This window comes from Taurulus bubalis (genome assembly GCF_910589615.1).
Source record: "Taurulus bubalis genome assembly, chromosome: 18".
NCBI lineage: Eukaryota > Metazoa > Chordata > Actinopteri > Perciformes > Cottidae > Taurulus > Taurulus bubalis.
In genome coordinates, this window is record NC_136606.1 from 16704694 (window position 1) to 16718370 (window position 13677).

Sequence of the window (13677 nt, forward strand, 5' to 3'; positions counted from 1 at the left end):
CCTTACCACTGGGTCAGGGTCCTCTGGTTCAGCTCATGACCAGCGCTGCCTCTCTGGTGGCCACGTCGTCCCCACGGACCCGCTGGGTGGAGCTGGCAGAGCCGGCTGCCAACGGCCTCCACCAGGCGACTGGCTCCGGGCCAGTTTGAAGGGCCCGAGTTCAGTCCGAGAAGGCGGCTGAAAGAGCCGTGGAGAGAAAAGCCTGGGTTAATATAGGGCAGATATTTAAGACAGGACACATTCATATTGGTAGAGAGTCTCACCGTTGGAGAGTCTCTTGCCGGGACAGGAGGTGTTCTTCCCCTTCGCTGCCTTGAACCACCCCTTAGGTTGCTTCTCCCGGTATCTGGGAGGGTCGACCACTCGCTGCTCAGGGAGGTCCACCCTGCTGTCAGGAAGCCCCGGAAGGTTCCTTCCTTGAGGACAGTAACTGCAGAACAAAACGTGCTTTCACGTCAGTCTCCAAAAGTTTCCAATAACATCAGAAAAAGTCGCTAGATTTGTTGCTAGTCACTTTTGACGAAAACAAGTCATCAAGAGGGCTTGGAAAGTCGCCATATTTAGCGACAAAGTGGCCAAGTTGGCAACACTGGTGAGAGGGATTTGGGAAGTTCACGTGAATTTTTTATGTCTCTGCAACTGCTGCTAAATTTAGAATCGGAAAAATCCACAAATTAGCCGCACCGATATATAAACTGCACGGGTCAAAGTTGAGGAAAGAAAAAGATCAAAGTATCGGCTTATAACCCACATTTTACAGCATAATATATATATATATATATATATATATATATATATATATATATATACACAAAATTATATATATATACATATATATATATACACAAAATTATATACATATATATATATATATATATATATATATATATATATATAATAACAGTGTATCTCTCTCTCTCTCTCTGTCTGTGTGTAGAGCGTGTGTGAGCTGAGAGCAGGTGGTGGGGACAGAGCGTGTGCGTCTTTTTGCGATTTCACTCTGTTAATGTTATACTTTTCACACAGTTTATTAATCACACAGTAGTTTATAGTTTGGTGTATTTAGTGGGTTTATTTTTATTAATTTTTTGCGGTGCGGGTAGCCTGGCTAGGACCATGGCTGCAGCGTGGAGGATGTCGGCCTCGCTGTGGGGGAAATGGTCGGCCACAGCGGCGTGGTGTCGGCCGCTCGTATGAGTGCGGTGGTGGTGTTTCTGGACCGGGTGGAGAAAGTGAACTCCGTCGTCGAGACGGGCATCACCGTGAACAGTTGTTTCGTGCAGGTACTGCCTTTGTCCCAGCCCGCCACCAAGGTAGTCCTGAAGGTGGCGTCCCCGATCCGCAGGATGTTGCCTGGGTGTAAGTCTCCGTTGCTGAAACACGTCGTGTCTCATCGGAGACAACTGTATATGATACTGAACAATCGGAACGAGGAGCTCAACCTCCGTTTCATTGTGAAAGTAGATGATTATGATTACACAATATACGCCACTTCAGCGGGGATGAGGTGTTTCGGTTGTGGAGAGGAGGGACACACGGTGAGAGCCTGTCCGAGGCGGAGCGAGCCAGCTCCGCCCGGCCCAGTTTCCGGTCGAGGGACGCGGGCCACTTAAAGTGGATGAAGTTTTAAATGGCTGCTCAACGGAGGATTTTTTAACTGCACAGAGGATGTAGTTTTAGACCGTTAGATCCAGCCTCTCAGCACGCCTTGAAGCAGCTGGTCCGCTCTCCCGGCCTGGTGGACGTGTGGAGGAGGATGCACCCAGACTCCAGACCTGACACCTGGTCCCACCTCAGAGAGAACATGGTCTCCTCAGCTAGGCTAGATCGTATTTATTGTTTTAAGCATCATTTTAGCACCTTTAGGAGTTGTGCTATCATGCCGGCTGGTTTTAGTGATCACTCTCTTGTTTTGTCTCATGTTTTTATCAGAAACATCTTACCCAGAAGTGCTTATTGGCATTTTAATTCTGTTTTAACATTTGATAAGAGTTTTAGAGAGGTTTTTATTTATTTCTGGGGTGTTTTTAGACAGAGGAAGGGTGATTTTAGTAGTCTTAAGCAGTGGTGGGACCACGGTAAGACACAAATAAGACTACTGTGTCAACAGCACACTTTGAACGTCACACGAGACAGCACCAGATCTATGGAAGATCTAGAGACCGATATAGTTGAACTAGAACGCTTAAGTGAGTCCACAGGAAATCAAGGTTATATTGAAAACCTCAAAGAGAAAAAAATGGCTTTAGCCGACCTGCTTGGTAGTAAAGTGCAGGGCGCCCTGGTCAGGTCCCAGTTCCAGAGCATCACCGAGATGGATGCTCCGTCTCACTATTTCTTCAGTCTGGAGAAGAAGAATGGGCAGGGGAAGTTAATCCACGCACTGCTGTCTGACACAGGGCAGGAGCTGACGGACCCGGGCCAGATACGAGGGCGAGCTGTGAGCTTTTATCAACAGTTGTACTCCACAGAATACCAGGAAGAGCCAGCTCTCCTGGAGGGTTTCTGCGGGGGACTACCCCAGGTCTCCGCAGAGACCAACTCACAGCTCGACGCCCCCCTCCAGATGCAGGAGCTGCTGACCGCCCTGCAGGGCATGCAGGGACGGCGGGCTCCTGGCATCGATGGGCTCACAGTGGAGTTTTACAAGGCCTACTGGGTCATCATCGCAGATGATGTCTCGGAGGTTTTTAATGAGTGTCTGGCCTCGGGTTCCATGCCAGTGTCCTGTAGGAGGGCAGTCCTAGCATTGCTGCCCAAAAAGGGTAACCTGCAGGACATCAAAATGTGGCGCCCTGTGTCACTGCTTTGCGTGGATTACAAACTCCTGTCCAAAGCTTTGGCCTCCAGGCTGGGGAGGGTCATGGAGCAGGTCATCCACCGGGACCAGACCTACTGCGTCCCTGGCAGGTCCATGGTGGACAACGTCCACCTAATTCGGGATGTTTTGGATGTCTCTAGTTCATTAGGTGTAGACACTGGTCTGATTTCCCTGGACCAGGAAAAGGCTTTTGACCGCGTTGAACATAGTTTCTTGTGGAAAGTGATGGAGAGTTTTGGGTTCAGCGCTGGTTTCATAGCCAAGATCAAGGTGCTGAAAATCAACGGCAGTGTGAGTGCTCCTTTTAGAGTGTGTAGAGGGGTCAGGCAGGGCTGTGCTCTGTCTGGGATGCTCTACGCTCTCTCCCTTGAACCTCTCCTCCACAAAATACGTTCTAGCACTCAGGGGTTGTTTTATCCAGGTTTTAATGGAAGATTGATTTTATCCGCTTATGCAGATGATATTATATTTTTTATTAAGAACCAGGACGAGGTCGATATTTTAGCGGGTATTGTAGAGGATTTTAGCTCGGCTTCGGCAGCGAGGGTCAACTGGGGGAAAAGTGAAGCCCTCGCTGTCGGTAACGGCTACGCTCCAATCCACCTGGGCATGCAATCAATTTGCCTCCTATTTTGCTGATAAAATTCAGAAAATTAGACAAGCAGTCGGTGGCTCCACACCAACCACAGGATATGTGTTGTCCCCATCTTTAAATAGCATCCATTCAAATAGCATGACTCACTTTCACTCAATTAACCAAAGAAGCCTAGAAGACATTATACAACATCTGAACACATCCTCCTGCTGCTTGGATATTCTACCAACACACTTTTTCAAAAATATTTCACACTGCATGACCGCTGATCTTTTACAAATTGTAAACACATCCCTTCTCTCAGGTGTCTTCCCACAAGCCCTAAAAACTGCAGTTATTAAACCACTTCTAAAGAAGGCTAGTTTAGACCCCGAAATATTGAAAAACTATAGACTAATATCAAACCTCCCATTCTTAAGTAAAATAATGGAAAAAGCGTTTTTTCAACAGCTGAACAACTTCTTAGCCGAAAATAACTGTTTCGATGTCTTCCAGTCCGGCTTTCGTCAGCACCACAGTACTGAAACTGCTCTTGTTAAGGTTTTCAACGACATCCACTTAAACACAGACAGTGGCAGAACCTCAGTCTTAGTATTACTGGATCTCAGTGCTGCATTCGACACGGTCGATCATGACATACTACTAGTAGACTGAAAGTCTGGGTAGGACTCTCTGGCGCAGCACTTAACTGGTTTGAATCCTACTTGAAGGACCGACAGTACTTTGTGTCGGTAGCTAATTACACATCAGAGCTGACTAGGATGACATATGGTGTTCCCCAAGGTTCAATACTGGGGCCTCTTCTGTTCAACATCTACATGCTTCCACTGGCTCAGATTATGAAAAACAACAAAGTGTGTTATCATAATTATGCAGATGACACACAACTCTACATAACTATATCACCAGGGGACTATAGTCCCATACAAGGGCTGGCTAAATGCATTGAAGAAATCAATAACTGGATGTGCCAGAATTTTCTTCAATTAAATCAAGATAAAACAGAAGTAATTGTTTTGGTCCCAAGGACGAACGATTGAAAGTCAGCGCTCAGCTTCAATCACTAATGTTAAAAACCTCAAACCAAGCCAGGGTACTGGATTTAAAACAACATGTCAGTGAGGTGGGAACAAACAATTTAATTAAAAGAAAAACGTTTTTGAATATATCATCAAAAAAAAGTCGTATTGTCTAGAGTAGCAATGCCTTATTTCTGGATAAAACTTCGTAGTCGGGTAAAGATGTTTATATCAGGATGAAAACCTTCTTTGAGGATAAAACCTTTCTATAAGCAACTTTTCCCTTCCTGAAATAAAATAATGTTCTTTTCTCCACCAGCTGCAGATATGGTACTGCAGTCATCACTCTGGAATGTCTCTTGATTTTCGCCGTGTGAATCATAATTGTTTTACAGTCCAGTGTTATCAGTTTGTTCAGACAGGGCCTTGTCATAATGCGGGTGAACCAGGAGTCTGCTGCCCCACTCCTCTTGGTGGGGAATTGGACCACGATTCCAGCAGTTTGTTGAAGGGGTTGTAAATCCCTGCATTCTCTGCCATCCTCAGAACCCCTGGTCTCTGACCCGTCCAGTGCCGTGCTTGTAGGAAATATAAAATACAACAGGATCAGTCAAACATTCTACAGACACCTCACCACCTCCCCCTCCGCCAGTAACATGTCTAAATGCCATTCCATTCTGCATCATGTATCCAATCAACCCTATTTTATTGTTTCCACCAGAGGAATATTGACTCGAACCCTGCTACAGTTTGATTCCGTGTGACGTCGTCACATTAACCCCTTCAGGGTCCCCACCAGAGTTCCTTCAAAGAAGTATCTAGTGAAACAAGTGTAGTTTGCAGGCTCAGGGTGAGAAATAGGGTGCTGGATCATTATACTGGAAAGGCGGCACACCTTCTGTTACTTGGCAGTTCAGGGGAGAAGATTGGTTGTAGGGCACAGTGAACCTGGTCTCTAGTGTTTAGAGTCTCATTTAGTATGTAGTTCTGTTGAGATAAGTTACCCCGTCTGCATCTGTACTGCTCGGAGCGGTGGTGACATTATCATCAATAGTTGTTTTTGTGGTTGTGACTGGTCTTGTCTGGAAATTGATTTACCCTCATTTTGATAAAAAGTTTGGACATCCTGTCCAATGTTATCAACAGATAGTGTATATTACCCTGAATCCCTTAGACTATTTAACTTATTTATTGTTCCTCTAATGGCATAAACCTGGTAGTCTAATTAGATGCCCTGGTCTAAGTGTCTCCATTGCTCTATCAATTTCTACAAGTGTTTCCCACTGAAGCCCTGCCTTACAGACACCACTAAGCCTCCTATATGTTGTTAGTGTCTTCACTGGTTTCAGACAAATAATCATATTGAATTCAAATCCCTGTTTACCCAGACTTCACATAAGAGGTGCTTGGTATCCGTAATTTAAGGTTCATCAGTGGCAAAACTCTGCAGACAATTGGTTCACTTTCTGCAGTGTTTGCAAAACAAATATTTATTTCCATCAAACTAAATTATTATATATTTTTTAAGTAATTAGCACAGTCATATGCAGTAAACACTTATTTTATTTATTAGTCCTGCTGACTGGGGACAGTGAACAATGATATTTCACCTCTGTCCCAGATCCAGCAGCCAAGTGAGTTAAGACCTTGTTTACAAAATGTGTGGCGTTATCACAGTAAATTCTTCCTTAGTGAAACCCGAACCTCGGTATTATGTCTTTCGTCAAGGCTTCTGCCACCACTGTTAAAGCATCTGATGAATTAGTTGAACATACTTCAACCTATTTTGAAAACCTTATTTTATAATCGTTTAGACAATATTTATTCTCCTCACATTAGGTGAGTTCAATAGAATTCATGCAAATGTACTGAAATGGATATTCTGGTTCTGGCAAAAAAAAAAAATATTTGAGTGATTAGTAAAGCCATATGCATTAAACACCTTCCTAGATACCCTCCCACCTGTTTAGCCATAGTTCCACATGGCTAAAAAGAGCTGTATCTCCATGTAATGTTTAAGGCAATACTAATCTACCTTCAGGAAACCTTCAGAACCCTTTCCCCATCCCTCCCACAGCTATGTTTATTCTTATTCATTTTGCTTGCTGTGGAGCACTTGTTTGCATATTTTCTTTTTATTATTTTATTTAATGAAGTGTTGAACTTCAAAAGTAAAATGGTCTTCATCAATTCTTTATGCCTAATAGGCTTGTTAGATCAGTTCTTGGTAACACAACTCTCAATACGGTCATGTGTTGAACTTTATCAGCTTTAAACAGTTTCACATTACTTTATTTCTTACTTTCTTTCTTTCTCTCTCTCTCTCCACAAAGCTGCAGTTTCTTTTGTTTACTTTAATGTCCCAAAGAATTCCAAAATAGTGCCAGAGTCCCTTCTCTGCACTCTTATCTATTGTTTTGGAACATACCAGAGTAAAATCTAACTGCCCTGTGGAGGTTAACATTTAGCTAGTTTAGCAGCCTTTCCTCTGAGAAAAGATGGTAAGATTTTCACAATACCTTCTGATTCTAAAAAAACTAATATTACCTCAGTAAAGATTTGTTATTCTTATTTTTGCCGTAAGGCTTTAAAGAACCAGCTCTCGTATTTTTGTTTTTAAGAGTAAGACAGTGTGCGCATGTCCCTCGTTTGTTGTTGTTCCAAATGGCGGAGCCACTTCATATCTTTTTATTCTTTAATTCAAATAACAGATTTGTATGTTCTGGAATTAACCAACAATATTATTTTATATTATATCTAGTCACAAACGGTCTCCCTCTTGCAACAAACACTTTTATATTTCTTTGATTTAGTGTCCCCAGGCCCATGTGGTGTGTTTGTACGACCTTGTGATTCCGCTGAAGTGGATTATTGACGCGTCTCTCTTTCCGATGCTTTCCGTCCCTCCCAGCAATCCCACTTCCAGTGTCCCTCCTTCCCACAGCGGAAACAAGTTCCCCTCTTTGTGGTGTCCTCCTTCCATCCACTCTCCCCACCCCGGCCACGTCCCCGACCACGCTCCACTCCACGTTTTTGGTTATCTCGGAAGAAAACACCAGAACAAACAGATTCAGTCATCACCATTTTTGAAGTTCTTGACATAGTTTCAGGGTCTGAGGCCATGTTTTCAGAATTATGACATACTGGTATGTTTTGCTCACCGTGTTTTTGTCCCAGGTCCCGTAGTCGCTGCTTTGGCCATAGGTTTTGCCTCTTGCCATTTCCAATGCAGACAACATGCCAGCTATTATAGCTGCATTTTGGCTGTGCGTGTCCGGGGCCGCAGTGGTAGGGTGGAGAGCGTGGCATGGAATATTTTGGAGGAGACTCTGGATAGCGAGATCACTGCCGCAGGAGGAGTGGAAGCATGGGCAAGAACACGGAGGAGTTGCCCCCCCCGCACACCACCTTATCATCTCTTGGATACAGATTAGAAGAGCTAGTCATGTTTTGTTCACACTTCTTGTAATTTTCTTGCTCTTTACTCCCTTTGCTAGTGTTTGACCCCATACTTTATTTGTTTCTCTAGCTGCAGCAGCATCTGCAGCATTACCTGTTGAAAGGGATCAGAAGCGTTAGCGTGAGCATCACATTTCATACCACAGTCAGTTTTAGGCTTCTAGCTCAGCGCTCAGACCTGTTCAAAAGAAAACAACATAGTTATGTGGCTCTCCATCTGTTGGAGTAAGAAAACAAGTTGCAGGATTAAGGTAGGAAACAGTAGTGAAACAAACACCAGGTCTCTGTTTCCCCCCATAGTCCTGAGTCAAAACCTAATGTCATGTGACCGTCCCGTTGGTCAACGTACTGTGTGAACGGTGTGTCCAGTTTAGCTAGTCAAAGTGTCAGAGCACCCAGTAATGCACTCTTTAAGTCAAGGAAAGCCTCACTCGAGGAGTCAGTCCAGGTCAGTTTGTCATGCACAGAAAGATGTTTCCCATGAATCGTGGAAGAGAGTAGTGCCTCTCTTTCTGAATAATTTGGGATCCACTATCTATGATAAGACGTCATTTCTCATTTGTTTCTCAGTTTGTGTTTTAGCCACAGCATGTATTCTTTTGGGAGAGAGGGTTTTGACCTCTGCTGTGATCACATGTCCCAGATGTGAAACTTTAGACGCCTTTCTTACTGTACCGGTCCTCAGGAGCTCATGAAGGCCTGAGATCAGAAAACAGAGTCTGCGTGCGCAGCCAGCCAGCCATGTCCTCCTTCTCCATTCCTGGCATCGTGCCAAGGAAACATGTGGAATCTCCCCACGAACAACTCAGCTTGCTTGGGAGACAGAGACAGAAACAGCGGCAGTACTCTTGGTCCAATAAATGTCCCTCATAGCCAAACCCTCTATCTCTTCCTCATTCACTCCAAACCACACCTCCTCACAACCTATCTGTGCGCAACTGGTGTTTGATTTGACGTCAATCACATTATGGACACGCCCACAGGAAGAAGAGCGCTAATTAGGCAGGACAAGTGAGAACACCTGTTGAAGTGCAGCAGGGCCTTGAAATGTGGCGATTACACAGGAAATAGAAGAAGTTTAGGAAATTAAACATGGAATGCTGAAGCAGTATGTGATCACAGGCATTGTTTAATAGGATTTTTAACAACAACAGTTTGGGCTGTTTCAGCCCACTTAACAGTCTAACACCTATATGGCCATTCTTTGTGTATTTATCTCATTCCTACCAAAGATAATGCCTCCTAATTAAAAAAATAGCAATTTATGGACTTTAGTTTAAAAGGCACTGAGCTCTCCTGCTCTATTCTTCTATTCCCAATCTTTCCAACACATTTGTTCAGTCTGCATGTTTCCTTGGCTGTAGCTCAATCTCTGGTTGACTGGAGGTAAGGAGGTAAAGATACAATAAATAAAAATGCAAACATTGTAAGGCCAAATCTCCTCCAAGGCAAAAAAAGAGATCTGACATGAATGTGTGAATTTGAATGTTTTGCAATTTCCCTGACATATTCAGAATAACAGCGTTTTATAGACGGCACTTCCATTGCACTGAATTGTATGCAATGCGTTTATTTATGAGCTCCATCAAGCAGCAATGTTGCTTCATGCTGTAGTGAGGGATGGAGTTTACTACTATAGCTTAGTTTGTCCACACAATAAGCTCTGATTGACATTAGAAAAGACAAACTACAGGGCCAGAAATGTGCAAATATCATAAATCGTGTGAAAGATGAAGTCAAATCTAGATGTCACTTGAATTTTTCTCCGCGACAGTTATTGTTAACCGGACAGTTGGACACATATTAAAAATGCCATTTCGAACTAAGATTCTCTGTCCGTAAATGAACGGTGCTGCAGCCCACTGATTTGTTTTTTAATTGATACGAGGTCGAAGAAAGGCTGGCGCTTGAGTTGATATCAGGATGAAGTGTCAGCTGGTGTGTCCCACTCCAACTGGTTTCTCAATGGAAAGCTCGCTCCCTTGCGTGGAGCCTGCAGCGTGGAGAAACTGATCACATAGGGGTTGAAGGTACTCAAGTTCAAACCAGCTGATAAGAACTCTGATTATCTGGTAAAAGGACGTTCAAAGGTATATATAATCGATAGACAAATATGCTGATGTAAGGACGCTGTCATCTTTCTATACGTGATCTGATGTATGTGGAGACAGTGGATTGGTTGGAAATATACTATAGATGGATCAAAGTACAAGACACGTGGAAAACACAGTTCAATGTATATCACATGTGGTACAGTGGGAACCAATGAGAGATGAGATGGGTCTTAAAAGGATGGTCATTTGAAAAGTATATAACTGACTGTCAAATTTGTCCAAGACTGTCTTTCTTTTTTTTTTGTCAAAGCCTCAGGGAGCTGCAACAGACGGGATAAAGAGCCGCAACAGACGGGCTGAAGAGCCGCAGGTTGCCGACCCCTGTCCTAACCAGATACACAAAAATCTGATCTACAGTTGAGGAATCAAAATGTTAACAGCAGCCCTTTAGGCCAAGAGTGTAGTGGCCGGCTATGGCCAGGTGAGGGCGCACTGATATATGATGTTGGGATATACGTGGGAGAAGAAGTACTAATAAAGTTGTCGAGTTGCATCCTGATGGTTGTGTCCTTGAGTACCGAGTATATAGGCACAATACATGGTGTCAGAAGCTTGTAACCCGCGACAGACAGAGTCTAATGGTACAGACAACTAGTCGGAGTAGTTTGACGGTGTGGAGAGAAAAGACGGTGACGTGTGGAGCTAGAGAGAAAGTTTGACGGTGAAAGCTAACAACAAGCTAGCGGAAGCTACTAGCGCACAGCATGGATCACATCTTTACCATCCCACCACCGGGACCTTTCGACTTCGAGCCAAGTTCGTGGCCCGCATGGATAAAAAGATTTGAACGCTTCAGGCTTGCTTCTGGATTGAAAGAAAAAGACCAAGCTTACCAGGTGAATTCTCTCATTTACACAATGGGTGATAAGGCTGACGATATCCTGAGCACACTGCAGTTGGCTGAGGATAAACAAGATGACTATGACGAGGTAAAAAATGCTTTTGATGGACATTTTGTCGGAGTACATAATGTGATTTTTGAACGAGCCAAGTTTAATAAACGAAGTCAGGAAGTTGGCGAATCTGCAGAGAACTTCATCACAGCAGTGCACAAGCTAGCTGAACATTGCAAATATGGCGCCTTGCGTGAAGAGATGATCCGAGACAGGATTGTTGTCGGGATACGTAATGCCAAATTGTCAGAAAAAATGCAGCTCAACCCAAAATTGGATTTAGCGACAGCCATAGTTCAAGTGAGGCAGCACGAAGAGGTGAAAAAGCAGCAAGTTGTTCTCCGAGCAGCCGATTCACCGGAGCAAATGGATGCAGTGGCTTACAACAGTAAGAGACAGGTTTATAGGAAAAACTCTGCTCAACGCGTAAGCCATTTTCAGCCTCAGCCTACCTCAACCAACCCAAAACAGTGTGGGAAGTGTGGCAGAACCCCTACACATGCATGGACTGAATGCCCAGCAAAAGATGTTGAATGTAGAAAATGTCAAAAGAGGGGACACTTTGCATCTGTGTGCAGATCATCCCAAAAGCTAGAATCCATTGAGGAGGATTATGTGGCAGCTTATTTGGGAGCTATTGACCATCCACAGGTGTCTACATGGACTGAAATGCTTACCATTAATGGTGGTCCGATGTGCTTTAAAGTGGACACGGGGGCATCTGTGACTGCCAGAATACACGCAAGAGAAATACGGCAGTTACACGGTGACACGCAGACCTCTGCTGGGCCCCGCCAGTCAACCTCTGGAGGTCAAAGGACAAGTGCATGCTGTCATTCAGAGAGGTGACAGAAAGATTGAGGAGGAGGTGTTCATCGTGAAAGACCTGACGACACCCTTATTGGGCCTTCCAGCTATTCGCAGACTGCAGATGATTCCTCAGCTCCATAGCATAGACAATGCAGAGACACACTTCCGCTCAACCTACGCAGATGTCTTTACAGGGCTAGGCAGGCTTAAAGGTGAATATAAAATTAAGCTGAAAGACAATGCACCACCCTATGCCCTCTCTGCCCCACGACGTGTAGCCATCCCACTCCGAGCCAAAGTTAAAGAGGAACTAGACCGGATGGAGAAAATGGAGGTCATAGCCCGTGTTGAAGAACCAACTGAATGGTGCGCAGGCATGGTCCCTATTGTGAAAACGTCAGGGAAACTACGCATTTGTGTAGATTTAACCCATTTGAACGAGAGCGTCATCAGAGAGAGACACATCTTACCGGCAGTGGACGAGACGCTGGCCAAGCTGGAAGGGGCCAGAGTTTTCACAAAGCTTGACGCGACATCAGGCTTTTGGCAAGTACCACTCCATCAAGACTCAATGCTGTTGACCACGTTCATCACACCAGAGGGCCGATACTACTTCAAGAGGTTACCCTTTGGTATATCATCGGCCCCTGAGCACTTTCAAAGGAGGATTTCCCAACTGATTGATGGCATTGACGGAGTGCTATGTCATGCTGATGACGTTCTCATCACAGGAAAGGACCGGGCAGAGCATGACGATAGGCTGCACAGGGTGCTACAGAAATTCAGAGAGTCTGGGCTCACTCTGAATGAAAAATGCCAGTTTGCACTGACAGAGGTCCGTTTTCTGGGCCACGTCATAAACTCACAGGGCACCAGAGCAGACCCGGATAAAATAAAGGCGATCCGTGACATGCCTGAGCCAAAGGATGTGGCAGATGTTCGCCGTTTCATGGGCATGGTGAACTTTGTAGGAAAATTCTCACCACGCCTGCCAGACTTGACAAAGCCCATTCGCGATCTGTTGAAGACAGAGAACAGCTGGACATGGGGAGCACCCCAACAGAAAGCGTTCATGGACACTAAGAAAGAATTGGGGTCAGAGACTGTGTTAGCCCAATACAGCCCAAACCACGAAACCATGGTGTCAGCGGATGCCTCTTCATATGGACTAGGAGGCGTCTTGACACAAAAACAGCTAGGCGGTGAGTGGAGACCTGTGGTTTTCATTTCAAGAAGTTTGACCAAAGCCGAGTCAAGATATGCCCAAATAGAAAAAGAGGCTTTGGCTACGACCTGGGCATGTGAGCGCCTGCGCGGATACTTGAGCGGCCTAGATTTTACTATAAGAACAGATCACAAGCCACTCATAACACTCCTGAAGTCCAGAGCACTGGATGACCTTCCGCCGAGGATTATCAGATTCAGATTGAGGCTGCTCAGATTCAATTTCAACATCATCCATGTCCCAGGTAAAAACCTGATAACGGCTGATGCTCTGTGCAGAGCGCCTCTTCCAGCCACAGCCACGGAGGCGGAGCAAGACCTGGAAAAGGAATGCAAAGCTTACTTGGACAGTGTAGTAGAAAGCCTGCCAGCCACACCGACAAAGCTGGAGCAAATTAAGAGCGCACAAACCTCTGACAACACCTGCAAACGTCTCAGTCGATACATTGCAAACGGCTGGCCTGAACACAGACGAGATATGCATGAGCTGCTGTTGCCCTACTGGCCTGAGAGGTCAGTCCTGCATGAAGGAGGAGGACTGCTCATGAAAGGTGAGAGACTCATAATCCCTGAACACATGAGACCTGACATCCTGCAGAGACTTCACCAGGGGCATCAGGGTATCAACAAATGCCTTGCAAGGGCTAGAGAATCTGTCTGGTGGCCAGGCATCACGTCTTCCGTAAAGCAAATGGTCGAGAGATGTGAGATTTGTGCACGTGAAGCTCAAACACCTGTTGAG